This window comes from Nilaparvata lugens, chromosome 2 (genome assembly GCF_014356525.2).
Source record: "Nilaparvata lugens isolate BPH chromosome 2, ASM1435652v1, whole genome shotgun sequence".
NCBI lineage: Eukaryota > Metazoa > Arthropoda > Insecta > Hemiptera > Delphacidae > Nilaparvata > Nilaparvata lugens.
The window spans coordinates 63,458,912-63,472,814 of record NC_052505.1 but is presented as its reverse complement, the minus strand read 5'-3'; the positions used below and the strand labels follow the sequence as shown (position 1 = coordinate 63,472,814).

The 13,903-nt window shown below is 35.5% G+C and overlaps 1 long non-coding RNA gene across 2 annotated transcripts; it reads left to right on the top strand.

Moving 5' to 3' along the window:
* Positions 1-268: 268 nt before the first annotated feature.
* LOC120350105 lies at positions 269-7,123 on the top strand. Of its 2 annotated transcripts, XR_005570609.1 has the most exons (6): positions 269-1,244; positions 2,282-2,540; positions 4,099-4,205; positions 4,845-4,902; positions 5,762-5,864; positions 6,635-7,123. It is a non-coding gene; the product is annotated as an uncharacterized LOC120350105 (long non-coding RNA). The 2 variants fall into 2 exon arrangements; XR_005570608.1 differs by lacking the exon at positions 269-1,244 and having other exon boundaries at positions 2,142-2,540.
* Positions 7,124-13,903: the final 6,780 nt, after the last annotated feature.

The following is a 13,903-nucleotide window of genomic DNA, read 5'->3' as shown; positions in this document are numbered from 1 at the left end:
TAATCATCAGAACATTCAAGCTCTACACCTCATTGACAACTCTACTACGGTCAGGAGACTGAAAATAAAGAAGCCTACAGATCTCGTTTAAATTAAGCATAGTGTTAGTGAGTGATACTGAAAGTAACAGTGCTTTGCTCAATTATACTGTGAAGGAGTGATATACCCCTTTAGTGTCGAAACTTAAACCTATTAATTCAAGCTAAAATTGAACTGTTCATTAACCAAAGTGTTAGATTGCAGTCAAATTACAAGAGAAAAAATTAATTATCCTCAATAATCATAATTTATGAGTTTGACATTCATCATTCACATCTCATCTTAGAAGAGTGACTTCAAAGTCGGTTCTCAAGCATAGTTTCTCGACTTTTACAAAGACCAACTTGCGATTGTAGAATACCTAACAGAATTGTGCGAAGTGGTGTAGTAGTGGTAGATAGTTGTTATGATGGAGCGGTAGAGTATAAACAGAGAAACTTTACAAATTGACGAGAATTCCATTGAATTAAATCTTCATAAGATGTTAAAGCCCTTTGTATTTTTTTATTAGCATTACATATTATCAACGAATTATCAACATTAACATATAAAACTAAATATTCAATCTATCCTAGTGAAATCACAATTTGAAACTTCCAATTTACCAAGTGCTGTGCGACTCTATGAATAACTGTGATCTTCGCATATAAAGCTGTTTCCGATTACTGGTACCATGAATTCCCTCCCTATTCTCAATCCCAAAGATAATCTGATGAAATCTTGATGAATTGATCCATCACAACGTCCTGTTCTGCAACAGATGAGAGTTATAATATGTTTATGAATATGTCTGCAACATTTATGTTAGTAGGTTGATTTTTGCAATAAGTAAGGGCTACATTGATGTGGTATATGTTATCGATAGTATTGTTTATGAATTGTCAATAGAGTTCAATTTTCAAAACAAATCAGGTTACATCATGAGACTTTACAAACTTAACTGTTGTAACATGATAGGCTAATAATTGCAGCGCAACAAATCCATGTCAGCCCTTCTCAAGCAATCGGAGTTTAATCGGGAAAATTTACCATCGGAGTAATGGAGGATATTCGAGCTGGGATAATACCTGTTGGATGAATTGCACGCATAGCTCCAGCCTATGTGACAGCACATTCAACAATATTGACACTCATTGTTGCAGAACATGCCTCACATTACATAGAGACATACTGTTACAATACGTGCAGGTCCATCCATACATGATGTAAGTGGGGCTTCTACTCCTAATCTATTAATACAATGCTTTCATCAACGGTATGTGTTATCCTAGTTACTGATCATACAATCTCCAAATAGAAATGTTTACACGACATGTCAAACTGTTATAATTATTCGATATTAGAAAACCGTATAATGTATCCAAGATTTCAAAATATTCTGGAAGTCTTCTTGGAAGTAATTATGTCATACTAATATGAGGGTATCCCATACTGAGGATTACCTTATCTACCAATGTTTTTCATTCATCTAATTTATTGTCAATCAAAATAATCTATACTATCCATATACATAAAAGTCGAGCCTCAAATTCTAACATTCAATAACGTTTTTATTTGTGCACCGAATTTGATGATTTTTCAGCTGTGTTTGTTATGTTCAGTACAAGGTTTATGTCAAATTCATCATCCGACTTCAGGACTCTTTCCTACGGTCCTTTAAAGTTTACATGTAAAGTTTACTATTTGGCGGTACGAAGTTCGCCGGGCCAGCTAGTAATGAAATAAAGAGCTGGATTATACACGTACAGGATAGGAAAATTATGTTTGACGCATCATCACGTCTGAACTACTGGACCGATTAACTTGAAATTTTTCTTATAGATTCTTATTGAACCGATGATGGTTATAGGCCTATTTTAAACTCTTCGAAATTTCATCACGTCGAGTTTTCAGTTTGTCAAGTTTTGAAATAGACCTTCGCGGAGCACGGGTTACGTGCTAGTTATATGATAATATGATTGACTTATGACAACAGGCATAGACCAGAAAAACTTTCTTTCTCCCAAATTTTGATAAACAAAACTTTCAATGTCATTTGTAACATGAGTGGATGAATATCATCCTTGTGAACTCACAGTATATAAATGAATATTTTCAACAAAAACTAACAGTTGATTAATTTCTAAGTTGATATTCAGTTCCCAAATTGAGGGACTCCTTTTACTTTATAATCATCTTTATCGTAGTAGCAATGAGCAGTATCTCAGCCATAATCAAGAATTGACATCGATGTTGCATGTAGGAGCATGAAGCACACTCTCAAGACTGGAGCTTAGTAGGTCTACTAGACCACAGCGGCTTGTAATCACCAGCAAAGCGGATTCAAGACGGGGTCTAATTAGAGTCCACCATTATGCAACTAATAGCATTGCCAAGCTGCCTATTCATCATCCACTGCAACAAATTTAGATCTACTGCTAGTTGCATCATGATCATGATCATTAAGTGTATTGATTCAATACAAAGGAGACCTTTTCAGTCGTGGAGACTGGATAATCAAGGTGAATATATTGCATTTTGATCCAGTTAAATTGAATATAATTGAATACGTTCCAAGCGTTCAACGAACTGAAACTTCTAGAAAGAAATTCTATCCTATTTGATACTGATAGTATTAAGAATCTGATTCTGTCCAATTTACATGATTTTAATAATTATTATCTGTCAGATATCTAAAGAATAACTTAATGTCCATTGCCAAAAGTTTTATTAAGTGTAAAATTTCTTCAGTATGTAGGCTAATGGCGTTATTCTCAGACTGCATAATAATTTTTATGGTCATGAATGCGAGATCATGTACTGTTGGGGAAATATCCGAAGTAGGCCTAATGATAAACTTTTATCAACATTTCATGAAAGGTTCAAAATGAGACAACAAAGTAGGGTCCTAGAACATAAATGATTGCAATATTATTTTTCCTGTTACGGGAGCATTTTATGAGAAAACTTCTGTTCATACACACTTTTCTACAAACGATGAAATCTTTAGGCTTTCTATACAAGGATGGACCACAGACCCATTTCTGAAGGCCTTTGAGAGCCATTAACATTCAGCAGCCATAGACTCGGCTATCCAATAGTAGGATGTGGCTTCAGTCAACATCTGCAGAAATTGATTGGCTAAACGTGAGTTTTCTCAGAACTTTGAGACGCTCAACAAGCGAATAACCTTTCCTGCATCGTCGAATCGAGAAGAAAATTTCATTTTCTGTTAAGCTTCATGTCCATTCCAAGCATACTGGGATGAAGTAGAATACTTCCCTTCTGTGATATTTCCCCCTTCTTCTTCTAAGGTCGTCTCTTGAAATGGGAATGAAGTCTCAGAAGTGAATACAATAATTGGATTCTATTTATACTAGTAAGACTATTCCTTTCATTTAACGTTCGAGCTCCTTTTTCCATGCTATCATCTATTTTCTGAAAAGTGCAAAGTTTAATAGCTAAACCTTGGAGATAATTTATTATGAGACAACCCTCCTACTTTTTATCATCGTAATGACATTCAAATTAATTCCAGAGTGAACGTGATTGCTGTGGAATGCGTTTCTCTATGTGGCTAATGATGTCCTTTCTCAAAAATGGAGAATTAGAGTACATTTAAATGAAACGTGACTTTGAAGACTCACTTTCAAATCATTATGTAGCAGTAACATGACATCATGTTATAAGTTAAATTTCAATACGAATTCTCTATTCATAGGCAACACAATTTGATACATTTCAAGAAACCTACCACGGCCACAGTTTAGCTTTTCAGCTTGGAAAAACCGAATATAAAAGGAATCTCGCTTCACCAATAAACAAGCATTGAATGAATTCATTTTATCAATAATTATTCATATAGTTCACATTGAATGGATTCAATTTGACTCTTGTAGCATAATCTCTATACACGGAGACTCAATTCTCTTACATTCAATAGCAAAGGGATCAACATTCATCAAATTGAATCACGGAAAGGATGGAATGAGCATAATATGTAGCAAATATTATTATTAATTCTATCTTGATTGTTTATCACATTATTTTCAAAAATAATTGTTTTTATTCTTTTTCAAGGTTGTTGGACCATAAAATAAGTCAAAAATTAGCGTATATGACATATACCACAACTATGAAGTTGACATGATACATGATCAGCATGTTTGTAGCTGTCTGTTGAAAAAGTAAGTTTTCTGATAATATTTGTTCACCATAGTTTATCTTATGTTTACATTTTCTCTTACTCACTTAAATTTAGCGGTTATCAAAGTTTTGATATATCTTCAAGCCTTGTTCACATATTACATATTAAAAAATAGTCCAAACAATTAGGTTAAGTTCAAATTTTGATTTCTGCCAAAGTTTCCGCACCATCCGAGGAAGATAACACAGATATAAAATTGATTTTGAATTTTACAATGTTGATATAAAGCCGAAAAACAATAATCAAATACTCGAATCACTGATAATTGAAACATTTTCACGTAATTTTACAAAATTTAGAGCCGAAAAAATAGAACTTCTAAATTTCAGTATCTAAATTTCTTATCACACTGGATTGCAGTGAAGCTGTTCACAACATTATACAATGAATAAATTGAAGCTTTGCCACAGTTTCAGTTATAGTTATTAACATTTTTAAAATATTATAATAGCTAGTACACTTTATTCCAAGGGGACTTTAAATGAATTGTATGTTTAAAGAAGGTCAACAACTCGAAAGATAGGATCGGTACCTAATAATATACTAACCTAATATATGATGCTATAGTGTAGTACAAATTTTTGTGATGTGATATTAATCTTAATTTCTATTTTTGCAGGTCGCTTTGAGACGAAATACAGTTGATGTGAAGCCAAACTGATGGATATCCGTTGGAGGTAAGTTGAGGTAGTTTAAGGTGATTTGTTTGTTTACCATTTGTTGATTGTTTATACTGTTCAAACTCTTCTGTAGAGTTTGATATTATTTTAAAGTTGTCTTCATTGAAGATCCTTCCTGTAGTTTTATGATAATTATTAAAGTTGAATAAATGCTGGCTCCAAAAATATTACAATAATTGATAATATGAGATGCGTTTAGGTTATGCTGACATTGTTGTGATTGAAGACAATCTCGATCACCAAGCTGGAATCCAATGTAATATATTATTGAAGTAGGAACTTGTACCAAGATTTGAATGAAGTTGATTAAAATTTTTGTCGGCTGCCCTCCGTTCCGGTTTTATTTCCAATAATTGGGGTAATACTGCATGATAATCCTTGATTTTGACAGTCCAATTATTTGTTGCCTTCTTGAACCATGTATGCTGGCGATGTGAATGAATCCTCTCAGTAACTTTCCTTTTCTCCTGAATGGTTGTGTTGGATTCAGTTAATTTCCACCGCTCATGTTTGGGATGTCCTTTTACTTTTCCGCAAATGAATCCACTTTTCATTTGTGTAGTTCTTTGAACATGTTTCCACCGGGTATGCCGAGTGTGTTGAGGCATGTTTCCAAACATCAGTTTGTATTTCTGATATGGATCACGCGGATTCGATTTCCAGCGGACATATGCGGGGTGTCTTTGCCTTTTTCCAAACATTTTTCTTCTTGGTTGGTGTTTGGATAATGGCACTGTTAACTTGATAGGCTTCAGTTTGATTTGTGATGGTAGTTGTGGATTTTTCAAGTTTGTTGCTATTGCTTTGTGGTACTGTGGACTATCAGTTTTAATAATCAGGTGTGACCTATTTGCAGGTGGATCCAGAAGGTAGTGCGGGGACTGATGCTGCTCGACTTGAACTTCAAGGAGGCCTGGGGTTGTTGCGCACATACTCGATCCAGGATTACTGCATAAGAGGTGGGTTGAAGTCAAAGGTGACATATTTTTGTTTTTTCTATCAGGGTCTCTGGTAGATCGTTCCAGGGGTCCATGCGGCAGCTTACATCTTCAATAGGTGTGGTGCACGCTATTTCTGGTGTGGCCTATTTCTGGAGGTGGGTTGAAGTCAAAGGTGACATATTTGTTTTTTCTATCAGGGTCTCTGGTAGATCGTTCCAGGGGTCCATGCGGCAGCTTACATCTTCTATAGGTGTGGTGCACGCTATTTCTGGTGTGGCCTCAGATCTGGTAGAATGAATTATGTCCAAAGTAAATTATGGCTCCTCGCAATTGGTAGAGTGGGTTTTTCATCTCCCCAAGGGTATATTGTTGTAGGCGAATTTCTACCTCGTGGGTTTGTTCCATTACCTTGGCGGCCACCTTTCCTTCTAATTCCAGGTTTTAGGCGGTTATGTCGGCTCGGATCTCAATATTGAAGCTCTTGATTTTTTCATCCATCATGGTAGTCGGCTGTGTTATCTGTGTTGCCAGTTTAGCCTCGAAAGAGCTCCCCATATTAGGAATCATCTGCCTAATTTCCTCTCTGTCCCTGTTTCTCTCCTCTTGCCATTTGCGCTCATTTTCCCTCTGCTCCTCTCTGACCCTTTTCAGCATTTCCTCTAACTCTCTATCCATATGTTCTATTATCTGAGACATTACCTCCACGAATGTCCTGTGGGTGGCGAATTCTTGTGCCGTCATTGCAGGTCCATGGGTGTCCTCCAGTAATAAGTTTTCTCCTGTTTCAGGTATTGACGGAGTGGTGTGTGGAGATGAGGCGGTCGGCGGGACTGATGCATTGGGCATCACAGCTTCTCTGGCGACGGGCTCCGAATGATGTACGTCCGGATAGGAGACGAACGAGTTCGGGTTGGTGTCATCCATGGTGAACTCGTGAAGATAATACAATGTGCGGAGAAATTGATTCAATTGTAGTGTATGAAATTGTTGATCAGAACAAGTGCGAATTGGAATAAGTGTGGTCTGGCCAGAGAATTCGAATTGTAGTGCCAGAATGCCAGACTGGAGTTCTGCCAATAGTAGGTTTGTGTTTGTGCCAGCGCTGACCGTCCTGCTGCTTTGGCCTTGTCGTCCTAGTTTTGTCTGTTTTGTTTCATCAGCCCATCTTGTTGCAAGACCAAAATTGTGTTTGTCATGTAATTTCGATCGGAAATTTCTTGTAAATAATTGTTTGAGTGTCGTGTGTGTGAATTATAAATATAACAGCGTAAATAGTATTGAATTGAATTGATTTGAATCGGATTTGAATTTATAAAGAATCCAGTTTGAGCTTTGTTCAAAACACAGTGCCTAGCTTGCAAGTTGAACGCAAAAAGGCAGCCCAGAAGCCAGAACCTGTCTTTTCCCAGATTTCGTCCCACCCTGAATCTGACCAAAACACCTAATAAAGGCTTCAAAGGGCAAGTAGTCAAGATTGGAATAAATTTGGTGAGTTTTTTGCTCTTTTTTATTGTTCATTTATGCAGAGTTTAACTGTACAAATAACCTGGCTCAAATTGTAGATTAAATTTTGCCCCTTGTTTGTATTTGATTATTTAATTAGTAAATTACAGTCCTCTGGTAGCTCTAGCCTGAGCTTTGTTCAGGACAAAGTGATTGTGACAAGTGAACAAAAATTATAGTTGCGAGTTGATGTGTGAACAAATACAGGTATGAGAATAGATATTTATTATTAACATATAATCTAGCACAATTACCAACACTAATAGAAGGAATGACCTTCGAATTGATCTTTATGATAATTATTTTCAAGCCCTGAAACACTGAAGTATCTTCAAGCTCGCTTTTTCCCTCAAATCTTATTAAATGACTGACTTTTATTATTGAATGATCGTGTGTGACACGTTTTTTATTCATTCTTGATTGCTCAAGATAATACTTTTGACTCATGAAGGTTATAATAACACAGTTTACAACCGGGATTGAAAAATTTTACAATAGTAAAGTTCCCAGAAATTTTTCCTATCTTTGTTGCTGTAATATACAGAACAACAATATCTCTGCAATCGATCAGTGGCCTCTTCAAAGCTCTGAGTTGGGCGCCATTGTGTAACAGGCCTAGCTCCAGAGAGGGCATGGACCACACAAAAAATAGATAAATTTATGAAAGTGCTCACTTTTACGGGTACATGAATATATGCCCCTCTGTGTAATATCAGACTGCAACCCGAACAAAGATATAGATCACAAATCCATGTATGATTGTGCCTCTTACCGCTATCAGAATTGATGATGAATACTTTATGAAATAAATATAATTTTCGAAAAGAGGTTCGAGTTTAGAATCTAATCCTATCAGTGTTGGATTACATTGACTCAAATCCTGCAAAATGCTGCATACACTGTGTTATTTAGTCTGGAAATTATAAGCTAAGCCGCCGACAGTGACCAATGTAAAAGCAAATGTAAGCAGAATTATATTTATTAATCCCGCAGTGATCCACTGATACATTAGCAACCATCCACAACCTTCCACTCAATTAATTTCCCGACTTGTTACACTGACCATATGAGGTCTATCACAATACCAATGGTGACTTGTCATAGACGATATCAAGGTTTTCAGAAAAGAAACGAACTGGAAGATATGCTCAGTTATTTCAATATATTGACAATTTTCAAGATAAGCAGATAGTAAATAGTAATTTTTCAAGTGAATGGTGATGATCAGTATAACGTGCTCTGGTTTAACAATACCAGACATGTACAGATCACAATTTAATAATGATTTAAGAATTGAAAGAAGATGTATCTTAAAATAATAATTACAGGGTTGTGAGTTCTGCTTTGGAATAGCTTGATCGATAGACAGATTATTATAAATTAATCCAATTTAATGATGATTATTATAATGTAGATTAACGTTGGATTCCCCCTGATTACAATCTGGTCATGACCATTAACTTTCACTAGAATTTATATCACTCATGAATCGTAGATGGGGCCCCAATATATTTACTAGAAGAACACCCACACGACTCTGTTTTCCTTTTTCCTTGGTTCGCTAATAATTATTCTTCTGCCATGTGCTGGATTTTCAGGCCTCCAAGTAGAACGTGTTGCTGGTATAATTACTCTGCGATTCATGTAGATTCAATCGGGTATTTTACGTTAATTATTATCTTCACAAACAAAAGGAACTTTACAATGAACATTTAAATTGACAAATAAACAGTTAAAAGTAATTTACATAAAATTGTTCAACAAGAATGAAAGTTTACTCAAAACGTGTGACTAGGGCAAGGTCAGTGCTAGAACAGAAAAAATCTTCTTCCTCCAAATTCAATTCACAATTCTATGAATCTCTTTGTTTCTAATTTGCATAGGACGATTGCTATTGGTTGTAGCTGAGTGACGTAATGCACACGTCATATTTTTATGAAAAATGGTTCCTTTGTTTACATTCAATTCCCTGACTTACAAGACGAATAAATGCATTAAAACATGAATATAATTCAATTATTTCAAAATACAGTTCAATTCCAACAGTATAGGTGAATTTATAAAAATACATAAAATTACAATAACAGAGATCTCGACATTCTGTGTTGCATCTCAACAATTCAAATTTTGGTATCCTTTTCTTCGTCCTCTGATTGGTTGTTCGTGCAAAGAGGAATAAATCTAGCAAGATCGCTTCTATTTAGTATTTATTTGTTGATAATCCAAACAATAAATGTAATTAAATTAAATAATACCGTTTGTCAATGTAGACGTACATACAAAGAGTATTTGTAACTTTTTGCTATTATTGTACATCAGAATACTATATATTTTTATAATTTGTTTTTCAAAAATAAACTCATTTATTGTGCTAATAATTCCTTTTTCCCTACACAATAACGAAAAAAAATAATTCACAAATAAACATGCCATCACATTATATTATACAATAAGCAGGTCTGAACGATCTCGACTCTATATTGGTGTTCTAAGCGTTCGAACGTTTCAGGTTAGGTTTACCAAAACATTCCCTTAACCCATAGATGTGATTTTAATATAATAATTTCACAAATTGATAGAATAAATAATATAATAAGCAATATAAACTCAATTGGTTTACTGGAAGAGACTGATTCAATTTGATATTGTTATCAGTTAGCGGTAACGTTGATAACCATTATGTTTCGAGATTGTTTGCTGCCTCTGCCTTGATTTTCATAATACGATTTAAAGAATTACAGTAGTTTTTTTTAAGTAGCCACTGGAACGAATCGTCACAGTAGCAAATGTCGTGTTCAATTGAACTACACAAGAAAACTCGTTGGAATATTTGCAATTCACATTAGTCATTTGTATCGGACGGCACAGTAATTCTTCATTTTTTCCACTTCAATAGAATACTCTATTATTGTCACAAAGTAGCAGGGATTTTAACTATACAGGAGGAATGATGCATAAAATGATAACAATAATTATTATTTCAAGATTATTCGTCTGAAGTACTCAAACTATCATATAAATTATGTATGATTTTAGTCACTTCAATGTCATAATTGTTACAAACACCGTAGAAAATTCAACTTAATTGAGAGAAATTCACAAAAACGTTGACGACTATGATGTAATTTCTCTTGAATCTTGACTGTAGGAATAACGAGCTTTCCAGGCTTTCCTGATTATCATGTTCTATTTTGAAACGTACCTGACACAATGGTGATGAAAAATACACCGGCTGCTTTGAACAGTGTTTTTCGCTCAAAGGAATTGCATTTTGCTGCTCTACCGCCCCCCCCCCCCCCCGCGACGTCACCTATGAATGACAACGTCATTCCTATTCTGTTTCAGTGACGCATTTTGAATCGACCTAATCGCGTCACGGCATAGTGCCGATTTCAAACTCGTAGCTACTCTTAGCTCATTTTCATTTTTGTATTCAACACGCTCTTCTAGATTTCAGCCGAGGAAAAATGTTCAATCATTGTCCTGATATCGCAAGCTTGATTGGTTCTCTTTCAATTTTCAATACGTGAGGAAACTTCAAAATGCACAGCAGGCTCATTATTTACTGGTTGGCGTTTAACGGTTTTCCTCCTGGTAGCATTCCTCTGAATAACACGATGAAAAAGTCAGTCACAAATTACCAGGCCTGACTCCGGTCAATCTCTGACTTAATCACTTCCATTCCATATTGTCATAATATGCTACTGATTTGCAATTGGTAGAATGTAAGAGTTCTTATTCATATTTATATTTGCATACGAATATGCATGTGAATTTGCTTGTTTAAGTCAAAGTATGAGCGAATATCTGATCAGAAAATGCAGTAGCTCTTCAAAAACTTCACTTATTTCAAGGTGCATGGAGGGAAAATAGATACAGAAAGTTACTTCGGCCAGTGCTCTTCATGACGTCACCAATTTTTTCATTCATCAGTCTAATGGTTTATGAATATACTCATTAATAATATCAATCTAATAATAGACCGATTTGATAGACTGATAACTCCATCTATCAGTCCTAGTTTTAATCAGTGGAGAGTGACTTAATGACCTTCATCCTCCATATTTCATGTACGTAAGCCGTTCTATAAGAGGTTATTCCCATACTAATCGATATTAAAATCTTCTGTACTTGTCAGCCGTTCCAGGATAGATAGGTAGATGCTCCTAGTTGGTAAATGAAACTCTTTTTTAATATACAGGGTGTTTCAGAAGTAGTGTCGAGAATTTTAGGCTATTGTACCTGGATGCTAGGAGACTACAAATGTCATATTTGAAGTGTCCAAAACTCAGCGGTTATCCTTATAGCTGCCATTTTGTTTTTTTCACTTAAAAATTTCTATCTCAAGAACGAAATGTTGTATTGATCTGAAATTTGGCATGAATATTTATGCTATAAAGACTCAACTATAAAAAATAAAAAAAAAATTTTTCGTTGAAATTTTTCAAAATGGCGGCCATTTTAAATTTTTGATGGCGAATATCTCGAAAACCGTCCATTTTACAGAAAATTTACAAGAGACAAAAAAGTTAGCAAATTTTTTCACGATTCCAATGATACCTAATTTATTAAGACTGGTCGAAGAATAACAGAGAAATTAATTTTTTTCGTACTGCATGCATGACCACTTTTCACCATTTAAAGATCAATATTAATTGTTTTTATAATTTCATGAAAACCGTTCTTATTACAGAAATATACAAGAATAACTTTCCTCCAAATTTTATTTTACATTGAAAAATATTAATTTCACTCAAATCGGTTCACTGATACTAATGCATCAATTGCTCAAAATGCCGTCCTTCAACTTGATTACACAGTCTGCACCTTTCAATCATGGACCGTCGAACTGCTATAAAAGCATTTTCATCATCTTGAATTGAATTTTTCATTCATCTGAATTTTTTAACCAGATCACTCCCGTGTTATCGGATGGGCACGTTAAATTGTCGGTCCCGGCTGAAGTATGACAGTCGTAAGGCCCATTGACGGCTTAAATTATATATTCAGGCGGTGGAACCTTCCCGAAAGGGACTCCCCACCAACAAAAGCCATACGAATTTTTTTTTTTTTTTTTTATCATCTTGAATGGCACCTGCTGCAGCAACCACTCTTGCCACAAGGTCTTCTTCGTTTTCTACTGGCGTGCTGTAAACAAGGTCTTTCATATGGCCCCAGAAAAAAAAATCTAAAGGGTTGAGGTCAGGTGAACGTGCGGGCCACGGTACTGGTCCACCCCGCCCAATCCACCGCTGACGATAGGTCATGTTCAGAAAGTCCGTAACAACATTTCCGAAATGAGCAGGGGCACCATCATGTTGAAACCAAATATTATATCTGTTTGCAAGAGGCACATCTTCCAAAAGTTCTGGTAGTATGTCTCTTAAAAAAGTAATGTACGTGGGAGAATTCAGACGATTAGGAAGAATGTATGGTCCAATCACGCGATTACCTAAGATACCCGTCCAAACATTCAGCGAAAATCTATGCTGATAACCACGCACTTTGACCTCATGAGGATTGTCTAAGGCCCAGACGTGACTGTTGCGAGAGTTGAAGATTCCTTCTCTTGTAAAGCTGGACTCATCGGTAAATAACACATTTTCTAGAAAATTTGGTTGGATAATGTCTTGCTGAAGAAACCAACGGGCACAGTTTACTCTTGGTTCATAGTCGCGTTCAACCAATGAGTGAACTTTTTGAAAGCGGAAGGGGTGAAGTCTTTCCTTGTTTAGTACACGCCACACAGAAGAAGCACTTGAATTGATTTGCTTTGCAACTGCTCTCGTACTCGTTCTAGGATTGAAATCGAATTTCTGCAATACTTCCTCTTCAAAAGCAACATTTCGAACTGCTCGAGGCCTACCAGCAATTACCCTGTTCCGTTCAAATGAATCAACTTCTCTCAGCCGATTGTGAGTTCTTGTGAACACCTTGTCGGAAGGGAGACGGCGGTTTGGAAATGCAGCTGCATATATTCTTCTTGCTTCGGTCGCATTGCCAAGAGCTGCTCCATACATGAAGTGAATATCGGTGTACTCCAGCGAACTAAATTCCATTACAATAATTAAATATTTGTGTAGAAGCAACGTAAGAAAATATTGAAACTGGAAATTTAAGATAGAAATAAGACCTAGGAAACGTGAGACTAAGAAATAGGAAGCACTACATCTGGTTCTTTACTTTTAATGAAACAACAATACTTTTACAAGACAAACATTATCATCTGAAAACCATTGTAAAATCATCTGTTTGCCCATATGGAGCCATACCGAGTTTCAAAGCTTCATCTTAAATACATCTGGAATTAAAAAATTAATATTGATCTTTAAATGGTGAAAAGTGGTCATGCATGCAGTACGAAAAAAATTAATTTCTCTGTTATTCTTCGACCAATCTTAATAAATTAGGTATCATTGGAATCGTGAAAAAATTTGCTAACTTTTTTGTCTCTTGTAAATTTTCTGTAAAATGGACGGTTTTCGAGATATTCGCCATCAAAAATTTAAAATTTAAAATGGCCGCCATTTTGAAAAATTTCAACGAAAAATTTT